The sequence below is a fragment of the Pseudophryne corroboree genome, chromosome 8 (genome assembly GCF_028390025.1).
Source record: "Pseudophryne corroboree isolate aPseCor3 chromosome 8, aPseCor3.hap2, whole genome shotgun sequence".
NCBI lineage: Eukaryota > Metazoa > Chordata > Amphibia > Anura > Myobatrachidae > Pseudophryne > Pseudophryne corroboree.
Genome location: NC_086451.1, coordinates 168,100,578 through 168,125,759, shown reverse-complemented (window position 1 = coordinate 168,125,759; position 25,182 = coordinate 168,100,578). Strand labels below are relative to the sequence as shown.

At 43.3% G+C, this 25,182-nt stretch overlaps 20 non-coding genes and 3 pseudogenes across 20 annotated transcripts; 11 read left to right on the top strand and 12 right to left on the bottom strand.

Moving 5' to 3' along the window:
• The first annotated feature begins 2,110 nt into the window (after positions 1–2,110).
• On the top strand, positions 2,111–2,274 carry LOC134950386 (U1 spliceosomal RNA). The gene has a single exon (XR_010183314.1). It is a non-coding gene; the product is annotated as a U1 spliceosomal RNA (small nuclear RNA).
• Positions 2,275–2,426: 152 nt separating this feature from the next.
• On the top strand, positions 2,427–2,589 carry LOC134952408 (U1 spliceosomal RNA). Its single transcript, XR_010184935.1, has one exon. It is a non-coding gene; the product is annotated as a U1 spliceosomal RNA (small nuclear RNA).
• Positions 2,590–3,262: 673 nt separating this feature from the next.
• LOC134950847 (U1 spliceosomal RNA) lies at positions 3,263–3,426 on the top strand. The gene has a single exon (XR_010183693.1). It is a non-coding gene; the product is annotated as a U1 spliceosomal RNA (small nuclear RNA).
• A 152-nt stretch (positions 3,427–3,578) lies between these two features.
• LOC134952686 (U1 spliceosomal RNA) lies at positions 3,579–3,741 on the top strand. The gene has a single exon (XR_010185156.1). It is a non-coding gene; the product is annotated as a U1 spliceosomal RNA (small nuclear RNA).
• A 671-nt stretch (positions 3,742–4,412) lies between these two features.
• On the top strand, positions 4,413–4,576 carry LOC134950429 (U1 spliceosomal RNA). Its single transcript, XR_010183349.1, has one exon. It is a non-coding gene; the product is annotated as a U1 spliceosomal RNA (small nuclear RNA).
• Positions 4,577–4,725: 149 nt separating this feature from the next.
• On the top strand, positions 4,726–4,888 carry LOC134952174 (U1 spliceosomal RNA). Its single transcript, XR_010184753.1, has one exon. It is a non-coding gene; the product is annotated as a U1 spliceosomal RNA (small nuclear RNA).
• Positions 4,889–5,559: 671 nt separating this feature from the next.
• LOC134953664 (U1 spliceosomal RNA) lies at positions 5,560–5,690 on the top strand (annotated as a pseudogene).
• A 727-nt stretch (positions 5,691–6,417) lies between these two features.
• Positions 6,418–6,552, bottom strand: LOC134952705 (U1 spliceosomal RNA; annotated as a pseudogene).
• A 152-nt stretch (positions 6,553–6,704) lies between these two features.
• LOC134950824 (U1 spliceosomal RNA) lies at positions 6,705–6,868 on the bottom strand. The gene has a single exon (XR_010183675.1). It is a non-coding gene; the product is annotated as a U1 spliceosomal RNA (small nuclear RNA).
• A 672-nt stretch (positions 6,869–7,540) lies between these two features.
• Positions 7,541–7,703, bottom strand: LOC134952743 (U1 spliceosomal RNA). Its single transcript, XR_010185178.1, has one exon. It is a non-coding gene; the product is annotated as a U1 spliceosomal RNA (small nuclear RNA).
• Positions 7,704–7,855: 152 nt separating this feature from the next.
• Positions 7,856–8,019, bottom strand: LOC134950516 (U1 spliceosomal RNA). The gene has a single exon (XR_010183421.1). It is a non-coding gene; the product is annotated as a U1 spliceosomal RNA (small nuclear RNA).
• Positions 8,020–8,695: 676 nt separating this feature from the next.
• On the bottom strand, positions 8,696–8,858 carry LOC134952628 (U1 spliceosomal RNA). The gene has a single exon (XR_010185112.1). It is a non-coding gene; the product is annotated as a U1 spliceosomal RNA (small nuclear RNA).
• Positions 8,859–9,010: 152 nt separating this feature from the next.
• LOC134950437 (U1 spliceosomal RNA) lies at positions 9,011–9,174 on the bottom strand. Its single transcript, XR_010183356.1, has one exon. It is a non-coding gene; the product is annotated as a U1 spliceosomal RNA (small nuclear RNA).
• A 673-nt stretch (positions 9,175–9,847) lies between these two features.
• On the bottom strand, positions 9,848–10,010 carry LOC134952699 (U1 spliceosomal RNA). Its single transcript, XR_010185166.1, has one exon. It is a non-coding gene; the product is annotated as a U1 spliceosomal RNA (small nuclear RNA).
• Positions 10,011–10,162: 152 nt separating this feature from the next.
• On the bottom strand, positions 10,163–10,326 carry LOC134950337 (U1 spliceosomal RNA). The gene has a single exon (XR_010183274.1). It is a non-coding gene; the product is annotated as a U1 spliceosomal RNA (small nuclear RNA).
• Positions 10,327–10,999: 673 nt separating this feature from the next.
• On the bottom strand, positions 11,000–11,162 carry LOC134952698 (U1 spliceosomal RNA). The gene has a single exon (XR_010185165.1). It is a non-coding gene; the product is annotated as a U1 spliceosomal RNA (small nuclear RNA).
• A 152-nt stretch (positions 11,163–11,314) lies between these two features.
• Positions 11,315–11,478, bottom strand: LOC134950336 (U1 spliceosomal RNA). The gene has a single exon (XR_010183273.1). It is a non-coding gene; the product is annotated as a U1 spliceosomal RNA (small nuclear RNA).
• Positions 11,479–12,150: 672 nt separating this feature from the next.
• Positions 12,151–12,313, bottom strand: LOC134953143 (U1 spliceosomal RNA). The gene has a single exon (XR_010185454.1). It is a non-coding gene; the product is annotated as a U1 spliceosomal RNA (small nuclear RNA).
• Positions 12,314–12,465: 152 nt separating this feature from the next.
• Positions 12,466–12,603, bottom strand: LOC134953657 (U1 spliceosomal RNA; annotated as a pseudogene).
• Positions 12,604–14,143: 1,540 nt separating this feature from the next.
• TRNAS-ACU (transfer RNA serine (anticodon ACU)) lies at positions 14,144–14,217 on the top strand. Its single transcript has one exon. It is a non-coding gene; the product is annotated as a tRNA-Ser (tRNA).
• A 2,267-nt stretch (positions 14,218–16,484) lies between these two features.
• On the top strand, positions 16,485–16,558 carry TRNAS-ACU (transfer RNA serine (anticodon ACU)). Its single transcript has one exon. It is a non-coding gene; the product is annotated as a tRNA-Ser (tRNA).
• Positions 16,559–17,656: 1,098 nt separating this feature from the next.
• Positions 17,657–17,730, top strand: TRNAS-ACU (transfer RNA serine (anticodon ACU)). Its single transcript has one exon. It is a non-coding gene; the product is annotated as a tRNA-Ser (tRNA).
• Positions 17,731–21,168: 3,438 nt separating this feature from the next.
• On the top strand, positions 21,169–21,242 carry TRNAY-AUA (transfer RNA tyrosine (anticodon AUA)). Its single transcript has one exon. It is a non-coding gene; the product is annotated as a tRNA-Tyr (tRNA).
• The last annotated feature ends 3,940 nt before the right edge of the window (positions 21,243–25,182 follow it).

Below are 25,182 nucleotides of genomic sequence, written 5' to 3'. Positions count from 1 at the left end.
TGACAGTTAGCAGCTGACTGGCTGGTACTTTATCACCTTGCACTTTATCAGTTCACCAGGCTTAATAGATCTGCCCCAATGTTTCAAAATGGAATGCATCAAGAGAACGGTGTTGGTATTGTAAAAATACACACAGCTCCTGGTATTTCCTGGTGGTCTCCCATCCAAGTACTAAAACCAGGACCAACACTGCTCAGCTTCCATGATCAGGAGAGATTGGGCAAATCCAGTGTGCTGTGGCTGTAGATGAGCTGGTGGTTTCTGTTAGAGCTTTTCTACTTCTAACTTCTGGTACATAAAAGAATACATGTAAAAATTAAATGTACCAAGAAAAGGGTGTTGGTAGTTTAAAAACACCTAAAGAATCTGATAATACATGGATGGGAGACTGCTTGGTAGTAACAAAGTCCAATACTGCTTTGCTTCAAAGATCAAATGAGATTGGGCATATCCAGTGTGGTGTGGCTTTAGATAAGCTTTGTGGTTTCTGTTAGAGCTCTTCTACTTCTAACTACTGGTACATTAATGAATATGTATAAGGTTGAAGTTTATCCAATATGCCTTTACTACCTTACCTTACCCCCCCCCCTCCCCTCCCCTCCTTATAGCTTCCTTTGTTCTCTCCTCGTGTGTGCGTTATTTGTTTTCTCATACGTCCTAGAGGATGCTGGGATCACATTAAGAACCATGGGGTATAGACGGGATCCGCAGGAGACATGGGCACTTTAAGACTTTCAAAGGGTGTGAACTGTCTCCTCCCTCTATGCCCCTCCTCCAGACTCCAGTTTTAGAATTGTGCCCAGTGAGACTGGATGCACTACAGGGGAGCTCTACTGAGTTTCTCTGAAAAGACTTATGTTAGTTTTTCTTATTTTCAGGGAGGCTGCTGGCAACAGTCTCCCTGCTTCGTGGGACTTAGGGTAGAGAAGTATGACCAACTTCTAGTGAGTTCAATGGCTCTACTTCTGGCTGACAGGACACCATTAGCTCCTGAGGGTGCTGATCGCTGGGTACGCCTAGATGCCCACTCCCGTAGCCTGCCATCACCCCCTTACAGAGCCAGAAGTCAGAAGACAGGCGAGTAGCAGAAGAACAGATGGCATTCTGAGGTACCACGCAGCGAGCGGAATGCTGTGCGCCATGCTCCCACACAAACACAGGCACTGCAGGGTGCAGGGCGTTGGGTGGGGGGGGGGCACCCCGGGCAGCATAAATTCCTCACAAAAGGCTGGCAAAAGTGGACATTAGTGCCTGGGCACTGTCCTTACCCCACCAGCGTAATTAATTATTTTTATTATTTCATGATAATGAAGGTGCTTCTCCCAGGGCAAGGCTCATCCATTGCACTCTGGGTGTGCTGCTCCTGCGATTTCCCCAAATGTGGGAAAGTTGACTGCATAATTTGTGTTTCCCCTGGTCGGCTCTCGTATAATTCAGATCTCTTTGTCTCAGGTCTCTCTCCAGCCTAGTTTGCTGTCTGTTTCCACTTCTCTTTTCTTGAGCCGCTCCCTTCTATGCCCTTGCGCACTATCTTGACTTCTCCCGTCTGCTTACTTTGTGCCTTCCAACGCACAATGCGAACTACAGGTAGTGCTGCAGGGCCCACACCCTTTTACTTGCCTTACAGAGCAGCTCTGGAGCTATTACAGTGCCCAGCTGCTGCAAGTAATCAGCTTGAATGCTTCAGGGGCTGGGGCATAGCCAACATGAGCCCCACACCGAAGTAGGGTGGAGGTGTTTAATGCGAACTAGGGGTCATCCAAGCGCCGCAAAAGGCCGCCATGCCCTGCACGCCCCTTTTCTCTTTTCATATGCAGACGAGGGTTGAAGCCAACTTTGACCCACTGCTTGGATGACATCACCATATGCAAATCCATCTGCTGCAGGCCTTCCCCCAGGAATGCTTGTACTAGTTGTTGCATTTGTTTTGTTGTTTGGGGGTGCTTCAGTATTAGGCAGCCTTCTGCCCTCCCATGTTCATCTGAAAATATGTGTTCTCCCTGCAGTTGTTGTCCCCAGATGAGAGTTCCCTTGTGCTGCCTCAGTTGAATCTCCTTTACTTGACAGAGATGTGCCTGAGCAGCGGCCCTTCCCAGCCCTATCCCAAATCATACTTATTTTGCATAGGAGATACCATGGTCATGAAGATTGTTCTCCCAGGGTGAGGTTCATACATTGCATTCTGGGTATGCTGACCCCTGTGATTTCCCCAAATGTGGGAAACTCGACTGCATTATTTGTGGTAGTGGGGGACTGTGTTTGTGCTTTCCTCTGGTCATCTCTGGTAAAAGCCAGATTTCTTTGTCTCAGATCTTCCTCTAGCCTTGTTCTTCTTTCGAGAGTTCTCTTGTGCTGCCTCAGTTGGATCTCCTTCACTTGACAGGGGGGTGCCCGAGCAGCGACCCTCCCCAGCTCTAGCCCAACTCCTACTTACCTGCCAGGTGAGGTACTATGATCATGAAGGTGCTTCTCCCAGGGCAAGGCTCACCCATTGCACTCTGGGTGTGCTGCTCCTGTGATTTCCCCAAATGTGGGAAACTTGACTGCATAATTTGTGTTTCCCCTGGTCGGCTCTCGTATAATTCAGATCTCTTTGTCTCAGGTCTCTCTCCAGCCTAGTTTGCTGTCTGTTTCCACTTCTCTTTTCTTGAGCCGCTCCCTTCTATGCCCTTGCGCACTATCCTGACTTCTCCCGTCTGCTTACTTTGTGCCTTCCAATGCACAATGCAAACTACAGGTAGTGCTGCAGGGCCCACGCCCTTTTACTTGCCTTACAGAGTAGCTCTGGAGCTGTTACAGTGCCCAGCTGCTGCAAGAAATCAGCTTGAATGCTTCAGTGGCTGGGGCATAGCCAACATGAGCCCCACACACCGAAGGAGGGTGGAGGTGTTTAGTGCGAACTAGGGGTCATCCAAGTGCCGCAAAAGGCTGCCATGCCCTGCACGCCCCTTTTCTCTTTTCATATGCAGACGAGGGTTGAGGCCAACTTTGACCCACTGCTTGGATGACATCACCATATGCAAATCCATCTGCTGCAGGCCTTTCCCCAGGAATGCTTGCACAAGTTGTTGCATTTGGTTTGTTGTTTGGGGGTGCTTCAGTATTAGGCAACCTTCTGCCCTCCCATGTTCATCTGAAAATATGTGTTCTCCCTGGAGTTGTTGTCCCCAGATGAGAGTTCCCTTGTGCTGCCTCAGTTGAATCTCCTTTACTTGTCAGAGATGTGCCTGAGCAGCGGCCCTCCCCAGCCCTATCCCAAATCATACTTATTTTGCATAGGAGATACCATGGTCATGAAGATTGTTCTCCCAGGGTGAGGTTCAGTCATTGCTTTCTGGGTATGCTGACCCCTGTGATTTCCCCAAATGTGGGAAACTCGACTGCATTATTTGTGGTAGTGGGGGACTGTGTTTGTGCTTTCCTCTGGTCAGCTCTGGTAAAAGTCAGATTTATTTGTCTCAGATCTTCCTCTAGCCTTGTTCTTCTTTCGAGAGTTTCCTTGTGCTGCCTCAGTTGGATCTCCTTCACTTGACAGGGGGGTGCCCGAGCAACGACCCTCCCCTGCTCTAGCCCAACTCCTACTTACCTGCCAGGTGAGATACTATGATCATGAAGGTGCTTCTCCCAGGGCAAGGCTCACCCATTGCACTCTGGGTGTGCTGCTCCTGTGATTTCCCCAAATGTGAGAAACTTGACTGCATAATTTGTGTTTCCCCTGGTCGGCTCTCGTATAATTCAGATCTCTTTGTCTCAGGTCTCTCTCCAGCCTCATTTGCTGTCTGTTTCCACTTCTCTTTTTTTGAGCCGCTCCCTTCTATGCCCTTGCGCACTATCCTGACTTCTCCCGTCTGCTTACTTTGTGCCTTCCAACGCACAATGCGAACTACAGGTAGTGCTGCAGGTCCCACGCCCTTTTATTTGCCTTACAGAGCAGCTCTGGAGCTGTTACAGTGCCCAGCTGCTGCAAGAAATCAGCTTGAATGCTTCAGGGGCTGGGGCATAGCCAACATGAGCCCCACACCGAAGGAGGGTGGAGGTGTTTAATGCGAACTAGGGGTCATCCAAGCGCCGCAAAAGGCTGCCATGCCCTGCACGCCCCTTTTCTCTTTTCATATGCAGACGAGGGTTGAAGCCAACTTTGACCCACTGCTTGGATGACATCACCATATGCAAATCCATCTGCTGCAGGCCTTCCACCAGGAATGCTTGCACTAGTTGTTGCATTTGGTTTGTTGTTTGGGGGTGCTTCAGTATTAGGCAGCCTTCTGCCCTCCCATGTTCATCTGAAAATATGTGTTCTCCCTGCAGTTGTTGTCCCCAGATGAGAGTTCCCTTGTGCTTCCTCAGTTGAATCTCCTTTACTTGACAGAGATGTGCCTGAGCAGCGGCCCTCCCCAGCCCTATCCCAAATCATACTTATTTTGCATAGGAGATACCATGGTCATGAAGATTGTTCTCCCAGGGTGAGGTTCATTCATTGCATTCTGGGTATGCTGACCCCTGTGATTTCCCCAAATGTGGGAAACTCGACTGCATTATTTGTGGTAGTGGGGGACTGTGTTTGTTCTTTCCTCTGGTCAGCTCTGGTAAAAGTCAGATTTATTTGTCTCAGATCTTCTAGCCTTGTTCTTCTTTCGAGAGTTTCCTTGTGCTGCCTCGGTTGGATCTCCTTCATTTGACAGGGGGGTGCCCGAGCAGCGACCCTCCCCAGCTCTAGCCCAACTCCTACTTACCTGCCAGGTGAGATACTATGATCATGAAGGTGCTTCTCCCAGGGCAAGGCTCACCCATTGCACTCTGGGTGTGCTGCTCCTGTGATTTCCCCAAATGTGGGAAACTTGACTGCATAATTTGTGTTTCCCCTGGTCGGCTCTCGTATAATTCAGATCTCTTTGTCTCAGGTCTCTCTCCAGCCTAGTTTGCTGTCTGTTTCCACTTCTCTTTTCTTGAGCCGTTCCCTTCTATGCCCTTGCGCATTATCCTGACTTCTCCCGTCTGCTTACTTTGTGCCTTCCAACGCACAATGCGAACTACAGGTAGTGCTGCAGGTCCCACAACCTTTTATTTACCTTACAGAGCAGCTCTGGAGCTGTTACAGTGCCCAGCTGCTGCAAGAAATCAGCTTGTATGCTTCAGGGGCTGGGGCATGGCCAACATGAGCCCTACACCGAAGGAGGGTGGGGGTGTTTAATGCGAACTAGGGGTCATCCAAGCGCCGCAAAAGGCCGCCATGCCCTGCATACCCCTTTTCTCTTTTCATATGCAGATGAGGGTTCCAGCCAACTTTGGCCCACTGCTTGGATGACATCACTGTATGCAAATCCGTCTTCTGCAGACCTTCCCCCAGGAATGCTTGTACTAGTTGTTGCATTTGGTTTGTTGTTTGGGGGTGCTTCAGTATTAGGCAGCCTTCTGCCCTCCCATGTTCATCTGAAAATATGTGTTCTCCCTGCAGTTGTTGTCACCAGATGAGAGTTCCCTTGTGCTGCCTCAGTTGAATCTCCTTTACTTGACAGAGATGTGCCTGAGCAGCGGCCCTCCCCAGCCCTATCCCAAATCATACTTATTTTTCATAGGAGATACCATGGTCATGAAGATTGATCTCCCAGGGTGAGGATCATTCATTGCATTCTGGGTATGCTGACCCCTATGATTTCCCCAAATGTGGGAAACTCGACTGCATTATTGACCATGGTATCTCCTATGCAAAATAAGTATGATTTGGGATAGGGCTGGGGAGGGCCGCTGCTCAGGCATATCTCTGTCAAGTAAAGGAGATTCAACTGAGGCAGCACAAGGGAACTCTCATCTGGGGACAACAACTGCAGGGAGAACACATATTTTCAGATGAACATGGGAGGGCAGAAGGCTGCCTAATACTGAAGCACCTTCAAACAACAAACCAAATGCAACAACTAGTGCAAGCATTCCTGGGGGAAGGCCTGCAGCAGATGGATTTGCATATGGTGATGTCATTCAAGCAGTGGGTCAAAGTTGGCTTCAACCCTCGTCTGCATATGAAAAGAGAAAAGGGGTGTGCAGGGCATGGCGGCCTTTTGCGGTGCTTGGATGACCCCTAGTTCGCATTAAACACCTCCACCCTCCTTCGGTGTGGGGCTCATGTTGGCTATGCCCCAGCCCCTGAAGCATTCAAGCTGATTTCTTGCAGCAACTGGAAACTGTAACAGCTCCAGAGCTGCTCTGTAAGGCAAGTAAAAGGGTGTGGGCCCTGCAGCACTACCTGTAGTTCGCATTGTGCGTTGGAAGGCACAAAGTAAGCAGACGGGAGAAGTCAGGATAGTGCGCAAGGGCATAGAAGGGAGCGGCTCAAGAAAAGAGAAGTGGAAACAGACAGCAAACTAGGCTGGAGAGAGACCAGAGACAAAGAGATCTGAATTATACGAGAGCCGACTAGGGGAAACACAAAATATGCAGTCAAGTGTCCCACATTTGGGGAAATCGCAGGAGCAGCACACCCAGAGTGCAATGGGTGAGCCTTGCCCTGGGAGAAGCACCTTCATGATCATAGTATCTCACCTGGCAGGTAAGTAGGAGTTGGGCTAGAGCTGGGGAGGGTCGCTGCTCGGGCACCCCCCTGTCAAGTGAAGGAGATCCAACTGAGGCAGCACAAGGGAACTCTCGAAAGAGGAACAAGGCTAGAGGAAGATCTGAGACAAAGAAATTTGACTTTTACCAGAGCTGACCAGAGGAAAGCACAAACACAGTCCCCCACTACCACAAATAATACAGTCAAGTTTCCCACATTTGGGGAAATCACAGGGGTCAGCATACCCAGAATGCAATGAATGAACCTCACCCTGGGAGAACAATCTTCATGACCATGGTATCTCCTATGCAAAATAAGTATGATTGGGATAGGGCTGGGGAGGGCCGCTGCTCAGGCACATCTCTGTCAAGTAAAGGAGATTCAACTGAGGCAGCACAAGGGAACTCTCATCTGGGGACAACAACTGCAGGGAGAACACATATTTTCAAATGAACATGGGAGGGCAGAAGGCTGCCTAATACTGAAGCACCCCCAAACAACAAACCAAATGCAACAACTAGTACAAGCATTCCTGGGGGAAGGTCTGCAGAAGACGGATTTGCATACAGTGATGTCATCCAAGCAGTGGGCCAAAGTTGGCTGGAACCCTCATCTGCATATGAAAAGAGAAAAGGGGTATGCAGGGCATGGCGGCCTTTTGCGGCGCTTGGATGACCCTTAGTTCGCATTAAACACCCCCACCCTCCTTCGGTGTGGGCTCATGTTGGCAATGCCCCAGCCCCTGAAGCATTCAAGCTGATTTCTTGCAGCAGATTGGCACTGTAACAGCTCCAGAGCTGCTCTGTAAGGCAAGTAAAAGGGTGTGGGCCCTGCAGCACTACCTGTAGTTCGCATTGTGCGTTGGAAGGCACAAAGTAAGCAGACAGGAGGAGAAGTCAGGATAGTGCACAAGGGTATAGAAGGGAGGGGCTCAAAAAAAAAGAAGTGGAAACAGACAGCAAACAAGGCTGGAGAGAGACCTGAGACAAAGAGATCTGAATTATATGAAAGCCGACCAGTGGAAACACAAATTATGCAGTTAAGTGTCCCACATTAGGGGAAATCGCAGGAGCAGCACACCCAGAGTGCAATGGGTGAGCCTTGCCCTGGGAGAAGTACCTTCCTGATCATAGTATCTCACCTGGCAGGTAAGTAGGAGTTGGGCTAGAGCTGGGGAGGGTCACTGCTCGGGCACCCCCCTGTCAAGTGAAGGAGATCCAACTGAGGCAGCACAAGGGAACTCTCGAAAGAAGAACAAGGCTAGAGGAAGATCTGAGACAAAGAAATCTGACTTTTTCCAGAGCTGACCAGAGGAAAGCACAAACACAGTCCCCCACTACCACAAATAATGCAGTCAAGTTTCCCACATTTGGGGAAATCACAGGGGTCAGCATACCCAGAATGCAATGAATGAACCTCACCCTGGGAGAACAATCTTCATGACCATGGTATCTCCTATGCAAAATAAGTATGATTTGGGATAGGGCTGGGGAGGGCCGCTGCTCAGGCATATCTCTGTCAAGTAAAGGAGATTCAACTGAGGCAGCACAAGGGAACTCTCATCTGGGGACAACAACTGCAGGGAGAACACTTATTTTCAAATGAACATGGGAGGGCAGAAGGCTGCCTAATACTGAAGCACCCCCAAACAACAAACCAAATGCAACAACTAGTACAAGCATTCCTGGGGGAAGGTCTGCAGAAGACGGATTTGCATACAGTGATGTCATCCAAGCAGTGGGCCAAAGTTGGCTGGAACCCTCATCTGCATATGAAAAGAGAATAGGGGTATGCAGGGCATGGCGGCCTTTTGCGGCGCTTGGATGACCCTTAGTTCGCATTAAACACCCCCACCCTCCTTCGGTGTGGGGCTCATGTTGGCAATGCCCCAGCCCCTGAAGCATTCAAGCTGATTTCTTGCAGCAGCTTGGCACTGTAACAGCTCCAGAGCTGCTCTGTAAGGCAAGTAAAAGGGTGTGGGCCCTGCAGCACTGCCTGTAATTTGCATTGTGCATTGGAAGGCCCAAAGTAAGCAGACAGGAGGAGAAGTCAGGATAGTGCACAAGGGTATAGAAGGGAGGGGCTCAAAAAAAAAAAGAAGTGGAAACAGACAGCAAACTAGGCTGGAGAGAGACCTGAGACAAAGAGATCTGAATTATATGAAAGCCGACCAGTGGAAATACAAATTATGCAGTCAAGTTTCCCACATTTGGGGAAATCACAGGGGCAGCACACCCAGAGTGCAATGGGTGAGCCTTGCCCTGGGAGAAGCACCTTCATGATCATAGTATCTCACCTGGCAGGTAAGTAGGAGTTGGGCTAGAGCTGGGGAGGGTCGCTGCTCAAGCACCCCCCTGTCAAGTGAAGGAGATCCAACTGAGGCAGCACAAGGGAACTCTCGAAAGAAGAACAAGGCTAGAGGAAGATCTGAGACAAAGAAATCTGACTTTTACCAGAGCTGACCAGAGGAAAACACAAACACAGTCCCCCACTACCACAAATAATGCAGTCGAGTTTCCCACATTTGGGGAAATCACAGGGGTCAGCATACCCAGAATGCAATGAATGAACCTCACCCTGGGAGAACAATCTTCATGACCATGGTATCTCCTATGCAAAATAAGTATGATTGGGATAGGGCTGGGGAGGGCCGCTGCTCAGGCACATCTCTGTCAAGTAAAGGAGATTCAACAGAGGCAGCACAAGGGAACTCTCATCTGGGGACAACAACTGCAGGGAGAACACATATTTTCAAATGAACATGGGAGGGCAGAAGGCTGCCTAATACTGAAGCACCCCCAAACAACAAACCAAATGCAACAACTAGTACAAGCATTCCTGGGGGAAGGTCTGCAGAAGACGGATTTGCATACAGTGATGTCATCCAAGCAGTGGGCCAAAGTTGGCTGGAACCCTCATCTGCATATGAAAAGAGAAAAGGGGTATGCAGGGCATGGCGGCCTTTTGCGGTGCTTGGATGACCCTTAGTTCGCATTAAACACCCCCACCCTCCTTCGGTGTGGGGCTCATGTTGGCAATGCCCCAGCCCCTGAAGCATTCAAGCTGATTTCTTGCAGCAGGTTGGCACTGTAACAGCTCCAGAGCTGCTCTGTAAGGCAAGTAAAAGGGTGTGGGCCCTGCAGCACTACCTGTAGTTCGCATTGTGCGTTGGAAGGCACAAAGTAAGCAGACAGGAGGAGAAGTCAGGATAGTGCACAAGGGTATAGAAGGGAGGGGCTCAAAAAAAAAGAAGTGGAAACAGACAGCAAACACGGCTGGAGAGAGACCTGAGACAAAGAGATCTGAATTATATGAAAGCCGACCAGTGGAAACACAAATTATGCAGTTAAGTGTCCCACATTTGGGGAAATCGCAGGAGCAGCACACCCAGAGTGCAATGGGTGAGCCTTGCCCTGGGAGAAGTACCTTCCTGATCATAGTATCTCACCTGGCAGGTAAGTAGAAGTTGGGCTAGAGCTGGGGAGGGTCGCTGCTCGGGCACCCCCCTGTCAAGTGAAGGAGATCCAACTGAGGCAGCACAAGGGAACTCTCGAAAGAAGAACAAGGCTAGAGGAAGATCTGAGACAAAGAAATCTGACTTTTACCAGAGCTGACCAGAGGAAAGCACAAACACAGTCCCCCACTACCACAAATAATGCAGTCGAGTTTCCCACATTTGGGGAAATCACAGGGGTCAGCATACCCAGAATGCAATGAATGAACCTCACCCTGGGAGAACAATCTTCATGACCATGGTATCTCCTATGCAAAATAAGTATGATTGGGATAGGGCTGGGGAGGGCCGCTGCTCAGGCACATCTCTGTCAAGTAAAGGAGATTCAACAGAGGCAGCACAAGGGAACTCTCATCTGGGGACAACAACTGCAGGGAGAACACATATTTTCAAATGAACATGGGAGGGCAGAAGGCTGCCTAATACTGAAGCACCCCCAAACAACAAACCAAATGCAACAACTAGTACAAGCATTCCTGGGGGAAGGTCTGCAGAAGACGGATTTGCATACAGTGATGTCATCCAAGCAGTGGGCCAAAGTTGGCTGGAACCCTCATCTGCATATGAAAAGAGAAAAGGGGTATGCAGGGCATGGCGGCCATTTGCGGTGCTTGGATGACCCTTAGTTCGCATTAAACACCCCCACCCTCCTTCGGTGTGGGGCTCATGTTGGCAATGCCCCAGCCCCTGAAGCATTCAAGCTGATTTCTTGCAGCAGGTTGGCACTGTAACAGCTCCAGAGCTGCTCTGTAAGGCAAGTAAAAGGGTGTGGGCCCTGCAGCACTACCTGTAGTTCGCATTGTGCGTTGGAAGGCACAAAGTAAGCAGACAGGAGGAGAAGTCAGGATAGTGCACAAGGGTATAGAAGGGAGGGGCTCAAAAAAAAAGAAGTGGAAACAGACAGCAAACAAGGCTGGAGAGAGACCTGAGACAAAGAGATCTGAATTATATGAAAGCCGACCAGTGGAAACACAAATTATGCAGTTAAGTGTCCCACATTTGGGGAAATCGCAGGAGCAGCACACCCAGAGTGCAATGGGTGAGCCTTGCCCTGGGAGAAGTACCTTCCTGATCATAGTATCTCACCTGGCAGGTAAGTAGGAGTTGGGCTAGAGCTGGGGAGAGTCGCTGCTCGGGCACCCCCCTGTCAAGTGAAGGAGATCCAACTGAGGCAGCACAAGGGAACTCTCGAAAGAAGAACAAGGCTAGAGGAAGATCTGAGACAAAGAAATCTGACTTTTACCAGAGCTGACCAGAGGAAAGCACAAACACAGTCCCCCACTACCACAAATAATGCAGTCGAGTTTCCCACATTTGGGGAAATCACAGGGGTCAGCATACCCAGAATGCAATGAATGAACCTCACCCTGGGAGAACAATCTTCATGACCATGGTATCTCCTATGCAAAATAAGTATGATTTGGGATAGGGCTGGGGGCCCTCGCTGCTCAGGCATATCTCTGTCAAGTAAAGGAGATTCAACTGAGGCAGCACAAGGGAACTCTCATCTGGGGACAACAACTGCAGGGAGAACACTTATTTTCAAATGAACATGGGAGGACAGAAGGCTGCCTAATACTGAAGCACCCCCAAACAACAAACCAAATGCAACAACTAGTACAAGCATTCCTGGGGGAAGGTCTGCAGAAGACGGATTTGCATACAGTGATGTCATCCAAGCAGTGGGCCAAAGTTGGCTGGAACCCTCATCTGCATATGAAAAGAGAATAGGGGTATGCAGGGCATGGCGGCCTTTTGCGGCGCTTGGATGACCCTTAGTTTGCATTAAACACCCCCACCCTCCTTCGGTGTGGGGCTCATATTGGCAATGCCCCAGCCCCAGAAGCATTCAAGCTGATTTCTTGCAGCAGCTTGGCACTGTAACAGCTCCAGAGCTGCTCTGTAAGGCAAGTAAAAGGGTGTGGGCCCTGCAGCACTGCCTGTAATTTGCATTGTGCATTGGAAGGCCCAAAGTAAGCAGACAGGAGGAGAAGTCAGGATAGTGCACAAGGGTATAGAAGGGAGGGGCTCAAAAAAAGAAGTGGAAACAGACAGCAAACTAGGCTGGAGAGAGACCTGAGACAAAGAGATCTGAATTATATGAAAGCCGACCAGTGGAAATACAAATTATGCAGTCAAGTTTCCCACATTTGGGGAAATCACAGGGGCAGCACACCCAGAGTGCAATGGGTGAGCCTTGCCCTGGAAGAAGCACCTTCCTTATCATAGTATCTCACCTGGCAGGTAAGTAGGAGTTGGGCTAGAGCTGGGGAGGGTCGCTGCTCGGGCACTTCCCTGTCAAGTGAAGGAGATCCAACTGAGGCAGCACAAGGGAACTCTCGAAAGAGGAACAAGGCTAGAGGAAGATCTGAGACAAAGAAATCTGACTTTTACCAGAGCTGACCAGAGGAAAGCACAAACACAGTCCCCCACTACCACAAATAATGCAGTCGAGTTTCCCACATTTGGGGAAAACACAGGGGTCAGCATACCCAGAATGCAATGAATGAACCTCACCCTGGGAGAACAATACTGTCAATATACGATTAAACAAATTAAAATGGTAAAAGTTATTGTACTGTAAGTAAAAATAAAAGAGCCAACATATCAATCCCAGTTTTGGATTACTTTAATTAACAAAAAAAAATGCATATAGCAGAGGATAGTTTCAATCTGCCTACCTCTGGGTTATGTGCCCAGCATGCTTCCATTGCTGTACTCTGCTGCACATGTAAGTGCAATAGATCCTGAAGCACTCACTCGTCATGGGAAAGTACCAATGTGTTTCTTCGTTGGTTGATGGAAGAAACATCTTACAAAAACTCTCCAGATTATTGACTTTTTAAAGTTTTTCTAGGAAACGTTTTAGATGAATGCTTATTAGCCTTTGTCAGTATGGACTTTTGCAAAGTGGCTCTGTGGCGCAATCAGTTAGTGTGTATGGCTATTAACCAAAAGGTTGGTGGTTCAATCCCACCCAGGGACGTAATTGACCTTGTTATCAGATTTTGGTGATTTTTAAGTAGACAAGTCAAAATTTCAAACCCCCTCTTATGGTGTAGGGTACCTGGCCTTCTCTGATGTAATCAGAGTTAGATTTGATTCAGTGATTTTATAAAAACAGCTAGGAAGCACAATTTAGCAGTGGGTTGCAGAGAAAAAGAAATATGCTGGCAAAAAAAATCCAATTGAGTGATTAAACAGCTCTTCATTTTCTGGCTTTATTTTTATGCTAACAAATTTGTTCTCTGAAAAGTGTCCACAAAGCCAAGTCTCTGATTAACACCTTTGTAAGGATGGTTTTTCACCTATTACTAAATTAAACTTGCTTCATTGGAAAGGCAGCAAGATGCATCCTCATTTCAATGTCTACTGAAATAATACAGGTTGACACCAGGAAACATTAACGCCACTGCATCCTTGCTGCTTTCTCATGTGGAAGTCTGTTTAATGTGAAAACAAGGTGATATCTAATTAGCACACAGGTAAGGAATTAAGAAAATCTTTATTTAAGGGTGAAAATGTTTCTCACAAAATCGTTGCCCCAATGCATCATTGAAATTCAAGCTGGAAAGATGATTTTAATATATCACTTGTACATTTTGTATTGCTCTTCTGGTGACAATGTAGTTTGTTTTTGTCAATTACCATTTTAATAATAGGGTAAAGAAAATTAAGTGGATTTTTAAAAGAAAACAATACTTTCAATATACTATTAAAACAAATTAAAATGGTAAAAGTTATTGTACTTTAATGAAAAATAAAAGAGCAAAAATATCAATCCCAGTTTTGGATTACTTTAATTAACAAAAAAAATGCATATAGCAGAGGATAGTTTTAATCTGCCTACCTCTGGGTTATGGGCCCAGCATGCTTCGATTGCAGTACTCTGCTGCACATGTAAGTGCAAGAGATCCTGAAGCACTCACTCATCATGGGAAAGTACCAATGTGTTTCTTCGTTGGTGGATGGAAGAAACATCTTACAAAAACTCTCCAGATTATTGACTTTTTAAAGTTTTTCTAGGAAACGTTTTAGATGAATGCTTATTAGCCTTTGTCAGTATGTAGTTTTTGCAAAGTGTCTCTGTGGCGCAATCGGTTAGTGTGTCCGGCTACTAACCAAAAGGTTGGTGGTTCAATCCCACCCAGGGACGTAATTGACCTTGTTATCAGATTTTGGTGATCTTTAAGTAGACAAGTCAACATTTCAAACCCCCTGTTATGGTGTAGGGTACCTGGCCTTCTCTGATGTAATCAGAGTTAGATTTGATTCATTGATTTTATAAAAACAGCTAGGAAGCACAATTTAGCAGTGGGTTGCAGAGAAAAAGAAATATGCTGGCAAAAAAAATCCAATTGAGTGATTAAACTGTTCTTCATTTTCTGGCTTTATTTTTATGCTAACAAATTTGTTCTCTGAAAAGTGTCCACAAAGCCAAGTCTCTGATTAACACCTTTGTAGGGATGGTTTTTCACCTATTACTAAATTAAACTTGCTTCATTGGAAAGGCAGCAAGATGCATCCTCATTTCAATGTCTACTGAAATAATACAGGTTGACACCAGGAAACATTAACGCCACTGCATCCTTGCTGCTTTCTCATGTGGAAGTCTGTTTAATGTGAAAACAAGGTGATATCTAATTAGCACACAGGTAAGGAATTAAAAAAAACTTTATTTAAGGGTGAAAATGTTTCTCACAAAATCGTTGCCCCAATGCATCATTGAAATTCAAGCTTGAAAGATGATTTTAATATATCACTTGTACATTTTGTATTGCTCTTCTGGTGACAATGTAGTTTGTTTTTGTCAATTACCATTTTAATAATAGGGTAAAGAAAATTAAGTGGATTTTTGAAAGAAAACAATACTGTCAATATACTATTAAAACAAATTAAAATGGTAAAAGTTATTGTACTTTAAGTAAAAATAAAAGAGCCAAAATATCAATCCCAGTTTTGGATTACTTTAATTAACAAAAAAAAAATGCATATAGCAGAGGATAGTTTCAATCTGCCTACCGCTGGGTTATGGGCCCAGCATGCTTCCATTGCTGTACTCTGCTGCACATGTAAGTGCAAGAGATCATGAAGCACTCACTCATCATGGGAAAGTACCAATGTGTTTCTTCGTTGGTTGATGGAAGAAACATCTTACAAAAACTCTCCAGATTATTGACTTTTTAAAGTTTTTCTAGGAAACGTTTTAGATGAATGCTTATTAGCCTTTGTCAGTATGGACTTTTGCAAAGTGTCTCTGTGGCGCAATCAGATAGTGTGCACGGCTATTAACCAAAAGGTTGGTGGTTCAATCCCACCCAGGGACGTAATTGACCTTGTTATCAGATTTTGGTGATCTTTAAGTAGACAAGTCAAAATTTCAAACACCCTGTTCTGGTGTAGGGTACCTGGCCTTCTCTGATGTAATCAGAGTTAGATTTGATTCAGTGATTTTATAAAAACAGCTAGGAAGCACAATTTAGCAGTGGGTTGCAGAGAAAAAGAAATATGCTGGCAAAAAAAATCCAATTGAGTGATTAAACAGCTCTTAATTTTCTGGCTTTATTTTTATGCTAACAAATTTGTTCTCTGAAAAGTGTCCACAAAGCCAAGTCTCTGATTAACACCTTTGTAAGGATGGTTTTTAACCTATAACTAAATTAAACTTGCTTCATTGGAAAGGCAGCAAGATGCATCCTCATTTCAATGTCTACTGAAATAATACAGGTTGACACCAGGAAACATTAATGCCACTGCATCCTTGCTGCTTTCTCATGTGGAAGTCTGTTTAATGTGAAAACAAGGTGATATCTAATTAGCACACAGGTAAGGAATTAAGAAAATCTTTATTTAAGGGTGAAAATGTTTCTCACAAAATCGTTGCCCCAATGCATCATTGAAATTCAAGCTGGAAAGATGATTTTAATATATCACTTGTACATTTTGTATTGCTCTTCTGGTGACAATGTAGTTTGTTTTTGTCAATTACCATTTTAATAATAGGGTAAAGAAAATTAAGTGGATTTTTGAAAGAAAACAATACTGTCAATATACTATTAAAACAAATTAAAATGGTAAAAGTTATTGTACTGTAAGTAAAAATAAAAGAGCCAACATATCAATCCCAGTTTTGGATTACTTTAATTAACAAAAAAAATGCATATAGCAGAGGATAGTTTCAATCTGCCTACCTCTGGGTTATGTGCCCAGCATGCTTCCATTGCTGTACTCTGCTGCACATGTAAGTGCAATAGATCCTGAAGCACTCACTCATCATGGGAAAGTACCAATGTGTTTCTTCGTTGGTTGATGGAAGAAACATCTTACAAAAACTCTCCAGATTATTGACTTTTTAAAGTTTTTCTAGGAAACGTTCTAGATGTATGCTTATTAGCCTTTGTCAGTATGTACTTTTTACAAAGTGTCTCTGTGGCGCAATCGGTTAGTGTGTCTGGCTACTAACCGAAAGGTTGGTGGTTCAATCCCACCCAGGGACGTAATTGACCTTGTTATCAGATTTTGGTGATCTTTAAGTAGACAAGTCAAAATTTCAAACCCCCTGTTATGGTGTAGGGTACCTTGCCTTCTCTGATGTAATCAGAGTTAGATTTGATTCAGTGATTTTATAAAAACAGCTAGGAAGCACAATTTAGCAGTGGGTTGCAGAGAAAAAGAAATATGCTGGCAAAAAAAATCCAATTGAGTGATTTAAACAGCTCTTCATTTTCTGGCTTTATTTTTATGCTAACAAATTTGTTCTTTGAAAAGTGTCCACAAAGCCAAGTCTCTGATTAACACCTTTGTAGGGATGGTTTTTCACCTATTACTAAATTAAACTTGCTTCATTGGAAAGGCAGCAAGATGCATCCTCATTTCAATGTCTACTGAAATAATACAGGTTGACACCAGGAAACATTAACGCCACTGCATCCTTGCTGCTTTCTCATGTGGAAGTCTGTTTAATGTGAAAACAAGGTGATATCTAATTAGCACACAGGTAAGGAATTAAAAAAATCTTTATTTAAGGGTGAAAATGTTTCTCACAAAATCGTTGCCCCAATGCATCATTGAAATTCAAGCTTGAAAGATGATTTTAATATATCACTTGTACATTTTGTATTGCTCTTCTGGTGACAATGTAGTTTGTTTTTGTCAATTACCATTTTAATAATAGGGTAAAGAAAATTAAGTGGATTTTTGAAAGAAAACAATACTGTCAATATACTATTAAAACAAATTAAAATGGTAAAAGTTATTGTACTTTAAGTAAAAATAAAAGAGGCAAAATATCAATCCCAGTTTTGGATTACTTTAATTAACAAAAAAAAATGCATATAGCAGAGGATAGTTTCAATCTGCCTACCGCTGGGTTATGGGCCCAGCATGCTTCCATTGCTGTACTCTGCTGCACATGTAAGTGCAAGAGATCATGAAGCACTCACTCATCATGGGAAAGTACCAATGTGTTTCTTCGTTGGTTGATGGAAGAAACATCTTACAAAAACTCTCCAGATTATTGACTTTTTAAAGTTTTTCTAGGAAACGTTCTACATGTATGCTTATTAGCCTTTGTCAGTTTGTACTTTTTACAAAGTGTCTCTGTGGCGCAATCGGTTAGTGTGTCTGGCTACTAACCGAAAGGTTGGTGGTTCAATCCCACCCAGGGACGTAATTGACCTTGTTATCAGATTTTGGTGATCTTTAAGTAGACAAGTCAAAATTTCAAACCCCCTGTTATGGTGTAGGGTACCTGGCCTCCTCTGATGTAATCAGAGTTAGATTTGATTCAGTGATTTTATAAAAACAGATAGGAAGCACAATTTAGCAGTGGGTTGCAGAGAAAAAGAAATATGCTGGCAAAAAAAATCCAATTGAGTGATTAAACAGCTCTTCATTTTCTGGCTTTATTTTTATGCTAACAAATTTGTTCTCTGAAAAGTGTCCACAAAGCCAAGTCTCTGATTAACACCTTTGTAGGGATGGTTTTTCACCTATTACTAAATTAAACTTGCTTCATTGGAAAGGCAGCAAGATGCATCCTCATTTCAATTTCTACTGAAATAATACAGGTTGACACCAGGAAACATTAACGCCACTGCATCCTTGCTGCTTTCTCATGTGGAAGTCTGTTTAATGTGAAAACAAGGTGATATCTAATTAGCACACAGGTAAGGAATTAAGAAAATCTTTATTTAAGGGTGAAGATGTTTCTCACAAAATCGTTGCCCCAATGCATCATTGAAATTCAAGCTGGAAAGATGATTTTAATATATCACTTGTACATTTTGTATTGCTCTTCTGGTGACAATGTAGTTTGTTTTTGTCAATTACCCTTTTAATAATAGGGTAAAGAAAATTAAGTGGTTTTTATAAAGAAAACTATACTGTCAATATACTATTAAAACAAATTAAAATGGTAAAAGTTATTGTACTTTAAGTAAAAATAAAAGAGCAAAAATATCAATCCCAGTTTTGATTACTTAAATTAACAAAAAAAATTGCATATAGCAAAGGATAGTTTCAATCTGCCTACCTCTGGGTTATGGGCTCAGCATGCTTCCATTGCAGTACTCTGCTGCACATGTAAGTGCAAGAGATCCTGAAGCACTCACTCATCATGGGAAAGTACCAATGTGTTTCTTCATTGGTTGATGGAAGAAACATCTTACAAAAACTCTCCAGATTATTGACTTTTTAAAGTTTTTCTAGGAAACGTTCTAGATGTATGCTTATTAGACTTTGTCAGTATGTACTTTTTGCAAAGTGTCTCTGTGGCGCAATCGGTTAGTATGTCCGGCTACTAACCAAAAGGTTGGTGGTTCAATCCCAACCAGGGACGTAATTGACCTTGTTATCAGATTTTGGTGATCTTTAAGTAGACAAGTCAAAATTTCAAACCCCCTGTTATGGTGTAGGGTACCTTGCCTTCTCTGATGTAATCAGAGTTAGATTTGATTCAGTGATTTTATAAAAACAGCTAGGAAGCACAATTTAGCAGTGGGTTGCAGAGAAAAAGAAATATGCTGGCAAAAAAAATCCAATTGAGTGATTTAAACAGCTCTTCATTTTCTGGCTTTATTTTTATGCTAACAAATTTGTTCTTTGAAAAGTGTCCACAAAGCCAAGTCTCTGATTAACACCTTTGTAGGGATGGTTTTTCACCTATTACTAAATTAAACTTGCTTCATTGGAAAGGCAGCAAGATGCATCCTCATTTCAATGTCTACTGAAATAATACAGGTTGACACCAGGAAACATTAACGCCACTGTATCCTTGCTGCTTTCTCATGTGGAAGTCTGTTTAATGTGAAAAAAAGGTGATATCTAATTAGCACACAGGTAAGGAATTAAGAAAATCTTTATTTAAGGGTGAAGATGTTTCTCACAAAATCGTTGCCCCAATGCATCATTGAAATTCAAGCTGGAAAGATGATTTTAATATATCACTTGTACATTTTGTATTGCTCTTCTGGTGACAATGTAGTTTGTTTTTTGTCAATTACCATTTTAATAATAGGGTAAAGAAAATTAAGTGGATTTTTGAAAGAAAACAATACTGTCAATATACTATTAAAACAAATTAAAATGGTAAAAGTTATTGTACTTTAAGTAAAAATAAAAGAGCCAAAATATCAATCCCAGTTTTGGATTACTTTAATTAACAAAAAAAAATGCATATAGCAGAGGATAGTTTCAATCTGCCTACCGCTGGGTTATGGGCCCAGCATGCTTCCATTGCTGTACTATGCTGCACATGTAAGTGCAAGAGATCCTGAAGCACTCACTCATCATGGGAAAGTACCAATGTGTTTCTTCGTTGGTTGATGGAAGAAACATCTTACAAAAACTCTCCAGATTATTGACTTTTTAAAGTTTTTCTAGGAAACGTTTTAGATGAATGCTTATTAGCCTTTGTCAGTATGGACTTTTGCAAAGTGTCTCTGTGGCGCAATCAGTTAGTGTGCACGGCTATTAACCAAAAGGTTGGTGGTTCAATCCCACCCAGGGACGTAATTGACCTTGTTATCAGATTTTGGTGATCTTTAAGTAGACAAGTCAAAATTTCAAACCCCCTGTTCTGGTGTAGGGTACCTGGCCTTCTCTGATGTACTCAGAGTTAGATTTGATTCAGTGATTTTATAAAAACAGCTAGGAAGCACAATTTAGCTGTGGGTTGCAGAGAAAAAGAAATATGCTGGCAAAAAAAATCCAATTGAGTGATTAAACAGCTCTTAATTTTCTGGCTTTATTTTTATGCTAACAAATTTGTTCTCTGAAAAGTGTCCACAAAGCCAAGTCTCTGATTAACACCTTTGTAAGGATGGTTTTTAACCTATTACTAAATTAAACTTGCTTCATTGGAAAGGCAGCAAGATGCATCCTCATTTCAATGTCTACTGAAATAATACAGGTTGACACCAGGAAACATTAACGCCACTGCATCCTTGCTGCTTTCTCATGTGGAAGTCTGTTTAATGTGAAAACAAGGTGATATCTAATTAGCACACAGGTAAGGAATTAAGAAAATCTTTATTTAAGGGTGAAAATGTTTCTCACAAAATCGTTGCCCCAATGCATCATTGAAATTCAAGCTGGAAAGATGATTTTAATATATCACTTGTACATTTTGTATTGCTCTTCTGGTGACAATGTAGTTTGTTTTTGTCAATTACCATTTTAATAATAGGGTAAAGAAAATTAAGTGGATTTTTGAAAGAAAACAATACTGTCAATATACTATTAAAACAAATTAAAATGGTAAAAGTTATTGTACTGTAAGTAAAAATAAAAGAGCCAACATATCAATCCCAGTTTTGGATTACTTTAATTAACAAAAAAAAATGCATATAGCAGAGGATAGTTTCAATCTGCCTACCTCTGGGTAATGTGCCCAGCATGCTTCCATTGCTGTACTCTGCTGCACATGTAAGTGCAATAGATCCTGAAGCACTCACTCATCATGGGAAAGTACCAATGTGTTTCTTCGTTGGTTGATGGAAGAAACATCTTACAAAAACTCTCCAGATTATTGACTTTTTAAAGTTTTTCTAGGAAACGTTTTAGATGAATGCTTATTAGCCTTTGTCAGTATGGACTTTAGCAAAGTGTCTCTGTGGCGCAATCGGTTAGTGTGTACGGCTATAAACCAAAAGGTTGGTGGTTCAATCCCACCCAGGGACGTAATTGACCTTGTTATCAGATTTTGGTGATCTTTAAGTAGACAAGTCAAAATTTCAAACCCCCTCTTATGGTGTAGGGTACCTGGCCTTCTCTGATGTAATCAGAGTTAGATTTGATTCAGTGATTTTATAAAAACAGCTAGGAAGCACAATTTAGCAGTGGGTTGCAGAGAAAAAGAAATATGCTGGCAAAAAAATCCAATTGAGTGATTAAGCAGCTCTTAATCTTCTGGCTTTATTTTTATGCTAACAAATTTGTTCTCTGAAAAGTGTCCACAAAGCCAAGTCTCTGATTAACACCTTTGTAGGGATGGTTTTTCACCTATTACTAAATTAAATTTGCTTCATTGGAAAGGCAGCAAGATGCATCCTCATTTCAATGTCTACTGAAATAATACGGGTTGACACCAGGAAACATTAACGCCACTGCATCCTTGCTGCTTTCTCATGTGGAAGTCTGTTTAATGTGAAAACAAGGTGATATCTAATTAGCACACAGGTAAGGAATTAAGAAAATCTTTATTTAAGGGTGAAGATGTTGCTAACAAAATCGTTGCCCCAATGCATCATTGAAATTCAAGCTGGAAAGATGATTTTAATATATCACTTGTACATTTTGTATTGCTCTTCTGGTGACAATGTAGTTTGTTTTTGTCAATTACCATTTTAATAATAGGGTAAAGAAAATTAAGTGGATTTTTGAAAGAAAACAATACTGTTAATATACTATTAAAACAAATTAAAATGGTAAAAGTTATTGTACTTTAAGTAAAAATAAAAGAACCAAAATATCAATCCCAGTTTTGGATTACTTTAATTAACAAAAAAAAATGCATATAGCAGAGGATAGTTTCAATCTGCCTACCTCTGGGTTATGGGCCCAGCATGCTTCCATTGCAGTACTCTGCTGCACATGTAAGTGCAAGAGAACCTGAAGCACTCACTCATCATGGAAAAGTACCAATGTGTTTCTTCGTTGGTTGATGGAAGAAACATCTTACAAAAACTCTCCAGATTATTGACTTTTTAAAGTTTTTCTAGGAAACGTTCTAGATAAATGCTTATTAGCCTTTGTCAGTATGTACGTTTTGCAAAGTGTCTCTGTGGCGCAATCGGTTAGTGTGTTCGGCTATTAACCAAAAGGTTGGTGGTTCAATCCCACCCAGGGACGTAATTGACCTTGTGATCAGATTTTGGTGATCTTTAAGTAGACAAGTCAAAATTTCAAACCCCCTGTTATGGTGTAGGGTACCTGGCCTTCTCTGATGTAATCAGAGTTAGATTTGATTCAGTGATTTTATAAAAACAGCTAGGAAGCACAATTTAGCAGTGGGTTGCAGAGAAAAAGAAATATGCTGGCAAAAAAATCCAATTGAGTGATTAAACAGCTCTTCATTTTCTGGCTTTACTTTTATGCTAACAAAGTTGTTCTCTGAAAAGTGTCCACAAAGCCAAGTCTCTGATTAACACCTTTGTAGGGATGGTTTTTCACCTATTACTAAATTAAACTTGCTTTATTGGAAAGGCAGCAAGAAACACTAGACTAATTGGAGGTGCGCCCTAAAGCAAATTACAATGTTAGGATTAGGGGGTTCGGAAAGACCTCTAGTGTATACTGTCACGATCCGGGTATCTGGACGCCATAACTTACCTTTCAGATGCCTCCTAAGGCTGGCTCAGCGCTCCAGGACCGGATCCCATCTGTTATTCTGATGTCCCCATTCCTGCCTCCTCTCCTGTCACTCTGAGACGCTGTCACAGCGGCGCCATGTTACATCTTGAATGGCATCTCCCGCGGCCTCCGCCGCCGTCCCTGAGTTTCTGCATGCAGGATGTCAGAGTGGCGCTTATGTCAGCCGCGGCCTCCGCTGTTGCCCGCGTGGTTCAAATGTGCACTCATCAGTCTGGCGTCTCCTGTTTACTGTGGCCGGCGCCGCCATTGCTGTTAAAGTTCCCACATGGATTATCAAACCAATCTTCCCTCCAAGTGTCTGCATGGGCGCAGCCATGTTGGATTCTGTCACCTGTTCATTTCCACCAATCCGCTGTTTCCATTGTAATCTGCATAATTGCCTAGCCAATCCCTTCCTTGCTGCAGGTATAAGTATTCTGTGCCTGAGCAAGGAAGGCGTCAGTGATTTGGTTGTCAAACCTAGTTCCAGTTTGTCTCTCTCCCGTGGTTGTTTTCCAGGTTCCAGTTACCATCTCCAAACCTCCACTAAAGAGACCCGCTCTAGTCTACCACCTGCGGTGCAGCCTGACTCTCCAGTCCTCTGGGACTCATCTGTTTCCAGTTACAGATTTACCTGCTTCCAGCCTAGCTTCCAGCAGAGATCAGCTCTTCTTAAAGTGCCGGTATCATTTCCGCAGATTACCACTCACCACCGGCACTATTATTTCACCGCTCTCAAACTCCATATATCAATCATATTTCATCGCTCTCAAGCTTCATTTATTATTTGGCTGGTTCCATCCAGCAATCCACTCCGTGCTTACATCAGTCTGGTTTCAGCCAGTACCCACAGCAGCCATTTTATCCACAGCAGCCCAGCTTTTCCTGGAACACCAGCTAGTATGATCCTGGGCTATCTCCATTGCTACAGTCGGGCCTGGTAAGGACTTTCCAACTAGAAGATAATAAGAACTGTCTCATACTACCAGAGCCCTGTGGTCCTTGTCCTCCTGTAGTACCCAGGAACTGTATTATTTCTCTGCTGATTTTATGTTTCTCTTTTATTACTGCTGTGATGCATGGAGTTTGTCAAAATAAACATCATTGACTTTTATCCTGGTTGTCGTGGGCACGCCTTTGGGCAATTCTTCTACATTTAACTTACATGTCCAGGGGTCTGATACAACCTCCCAGGTTCCACTACACCTCAGCCCCTACAACTGAGGCTGCCTCCAGTCAGCTCAGGCCCTCAGTTGTGACATATACACTGTATATACATTTTAAGATAGGAAGGTACAAATTACATATTCACATTGCATCTATGGGCTGGATTCAAATGTCCCTTTCCTCCCTCAATCGTGCCCGTCAGCAGCTATTCTATTCTATATAAGGAGCCACGAGTCGCCGCCATTTTCACTTGTGCATTGGAGATGATAGGGAGAGGACGTGCAGTGTTTTCTCAGTTTCTGTGTTCAGTGTGCTGCAAATATCTGTGCTCAGTGTGCTGAAAATATCTACGTTCTCTGCCTGAAAAATGCTCCATATCTGTGCTGCATTGTATTATATAGTATGAGGACAGGGCAGAATTTTGCTGACCACCAGTATATAATATATAGCAGTACGGTACAGTAGGCCACTGCTCTACCTACCTCTGTGTCGTCAAGTATACTATCCATCCATACCTGTGGTGTATTTTAGTAGTTGTGCACAGTATATATAGTAGGAGAACAGGGCAGAATTTTGCTGACCACCAGTATATAATATATAGCAATACGGTACAGTAGGCCACTGCTCTACCTACCTCTGTGTCGTCAAGTATACTATCCATCCATACCTGTGGTGTATTTTAGTAGTTGTGCGCACTATATATAGTAGGAGGACAGTGCAAAATTTTGCTGACCACCAGACTTCTACTTAAGTCCAATGGTGTAGGATGTGCAAAGCTGTTTGGCTGTGCATTTATTGATCTAAGCATGCATTTTTATCAAAGCGTGATAAAATTGACACATAACGCAGCGTTCAATCAGCGTTAATTTATCTTCAGCTGATATCGATTGTGAATTGACGTTTCTTCTCTTCTTGTCACCTACAGGTAATTACAATTGACTACAACCACCAATCTATTCTGCTGCACTATATCTATATATGCAAAGCTAATTCTGCTGGGTAATTACAATTGACTACAACCACCAATCTATTCTGCTGCACTATATCTATATATGCAAAGCTAATTCTGCTGGGTAATGCAAATTGAAACATTATTGCATAG